The 3103-nt window shown below is 37.7% G+C and overlaps 1 non-coding gene across 1 annotated transcript; it reads left to right on the forward strand.

Annotated features, from left to right (window-relative positions):
• Positions 1-74, forward strand: TRNAR-UCU. The gene has a single exon. It is a non-coding gene; the product is annotated as a tRNA-Arg (tRNA).
• The last annotated feature ends 3029 nt before the right edge of the window (positions 75-3103 follow it).

Genomic DNA, 3103 nt, shown 5'->3' on the forward strand with positions numbered 1-3103 from the left:
GTCACTGTGGCGCAATGGATTAGCGCATTGGACTTCTAATTCAAAGGTTCCGGGTTCGAGTCCCGGCAGTGATTGAATTATTTTAGCGCTAAGAGACTTCGGTGGTAAGCGCTTTATAAGTGACGTTTTTATTATTATTTTATTTAACCTGAAGTTCCATAATTTCAGTGGTATTTTGAAGATATCTGGCTTTTTAGCGAATAGTTTTGAATGCTTAATTCCAAATATTCATTTTCTAGACTCGACAAATATCTTTGCGTAATTCAAAATTGATTCGACCGTTTACCTCTGTTGATATGAGAAAATCTCCCATTCCGGATATATGAAAACAGCACTAAATTTCCATTTCCTTTAAAGAAGTTCTAGAACGTATGACTGTAAAATTTCACACACGATATCTGAAGAATATATTATAAACATTCGCCAAGTTTCATGGAGTTCGCACGAGTCTGCAAAAGAGACTTATTGCCTTTTAGCATTCGACATGATATAGTGTTACATGTACATGTATATAATTTAAATGCAATCATTTCCATACCCTTTTGAGTATCATTTTCTTCTCGAAATCAGCAGGAGTTCTATGAATTATTCTGCAGGGGTGGTTAATGAATGAAGGCCACAACAAATCAATCGTACATTTACTTTAAAATATGAAAATTGTTCCAGCTGAATTCATACGAAGGACATTTTGTAAGGACGCAATATGCTTCAGCTTACGAGGTAGGCGTTGTGGTTGCGCGCAGTAGATGGCTTGAGGAATACACGTATCATATTTCATACATTGTGGACAGCCTTGAATTCAAGAAAATGGTAAATAACTTATGAAAGAACTCAAGTGTTTTGTCGAGAAGTATCACATTTCGAGTGTACTGTTCTACATGGGCCTGTCTCCCCTCCCCTCAATATCGCTTTTTTATTAAGAAAAGAACTTCAGAACAGAACACTTAATCACTCAAATAGAAACAATGACAAAAAATTGTGTATTCTGTATAACATTTCCCAATAGTTTTTCTAAAAACACAAATTAAAACGTTCTTTCTTTTTTAACACTGTCCTCTGTATATATCAAACCCACTGGTATAAGTTTGGTCAAATTCACCGATACATGTCTGTCAAGTTTTACATACCTTCTGAAATGTTTACATGCGCCTCATGTCTATAGATCACGGAAAATCGAGATAATGTTATTCTCGAAACAAAAATCCCGAGTTTGTTTTATTCACAGAAATAACATGGACTTATGAAAAGGAAAGAATAAAGCGAACAAAATCTGTCAACATGATATTTTGAGAATCTCCCGGATGTGTGTATTGAGACAAGTTGATTCTTGGTATTACTGACAAGTAAACATCTGAACATAAAGAGCTGAAGAAAAAAAAAACATCCGCGCAGCTCGCATAACCGTCATGACGATGAAGTTCACGCTTAACTATGCCAGCACGACATACCAGAAGATTTCCCAAGCAAGTTTGAGCAAGAGTAACTTCTTGGTTTGAGGCTGAAGGACAAAAAAATTACATTCTCCTCTCGGGGTTTTCCCTAGCCTTTGGGGGAATGTGCCCCAGTTTGGACTTCTCTGGCGAGTACCACATGGCGGCGTTATGTCCACCGGGTACTACTTGCGCCTCACAGAGTTGCAGTATAGCTTGCAGGCACAAATCGCCGTCAGTCGTTGTGCGTATTAAACAGTGTCAACGCTGTGAGACTAAATTGACAGCATACTGAATAGGCATTGTACTTAAGTAAAGCTGCCCTGCCCTGCGTCGGACACAGCCAGAGACTGAGAGAATTAGGCTCTACTCAAGGATTTAGGAATTGTGGCAAAGTGTCGAATTAGAGTCTGTGCCTACATACTACAGTTGCGGCCCGTCTAAAAGAAACAAAACAGCGAGTTAGGAGATTAGCAGCTAAGACAAAGTAGATTTGGGTGTTTCTTTGATGAATAGTTACACTTAAACCGTGGAGCTATAATCTCTATGGATTAAACGCAGGTAAACAAAAAAACAAACGCACGTGGAATGCGCGATTCTGATTGGTTGAAAGTCAAGTTGCACGTGATCACAAATGCTCGTGCGAAGAGCGCCAAAGCAAATGTTCCCACGAGTATAACAAAGTGTTCAACGTCAGAGTAATTGTCATGCTTTAGTTTCCATGCATGTTTTGGATAAGAATGATGGACAAACAGGAAAGGAATTTGATCAAATAAAGGTTGTTTTACAATCTCTCTGTCTCTGTAAAAAATTACAATGAAACAATGTCAAGTTACGTACGTTTTCGCCCTTTGCCTGTTCTAATTTCAATGCTATCAGATAACTTAAATAATCTGATAATTTCTGGTCTTTTCACTCCTCATATAATATATATGTTAGACAGTGCAAACAATTTCCGGGGAAAGGATCTACTTTCACTTCACATCCGATTCCTTTCCTTTGATTATCAAATGAAGGTATCCCAAAGGGAGCCACCATGTTCTGCACCTGAACGATAGAGGTTTTGTCTGCCCATAAACAATTCAGAGAAACCTCCGTATTATGCGAGCGGGTTCGTCAGGATGGTGTCAAGTAGGAAAGAATAGGATTCGATAACCTGGGATGATATCATACTAATCATTATGATAATGTTTAAAACCTGACAAAACTAGAGGGACACCAGTATAAAAAACAGTAATAAGAGAGAGAAGTCAATTCATTTTTCACGATTAAATTCAATCTATATATTTTTTTAAATTGGTCATAATATTCAAATTTGACTGATTGTCATATAACGCTGAATTCAACAACATCAGTAATAACTAAATACTCCAAGGATGTCCTTAAACATCACTTGCTGGAAGGCATCAACGAAGATTCTCACACCCCGTTAAAAAAAAAAAAAGGAGAAAAAAGAATTGGTATGATTGATCCTACCTCTGCTCCCGTGCGACCTTAACACCCCACTTCCAAGATGAGCCCCAATTATAATTTTCGCGACTAAAAATAAAAGACATTACTCCCGAGAATCAAAGCGAAATGACTTACGTCAGCTTCGAGAGTCATGAGAGTTATGAGCCCGATGGAGTGTATGTTTTAATCACAGGATAAAAACATAAAATCGGATAATGCTT

The sequence above is a fragment of the Strongylocentrotus purpuratus genome, unplaced genomic scaffold, assembly GCF_000002235.5.
Source record: "Strongylocentrotus purpuratus isolate Spur 01 unplaced genomic scaffold, Spur_5.0 spur5_scaffold_15, whole genome shotgun sequence".
NCBI classification, from domain to species: domain Eukaryota; kingdom Metazoa; phylum Echinodermata; class Echinoidea; order Camarodonta; family Strongylocentrotidae; genus Strongylocentrotus; species Strongylocentrotus purpuratus.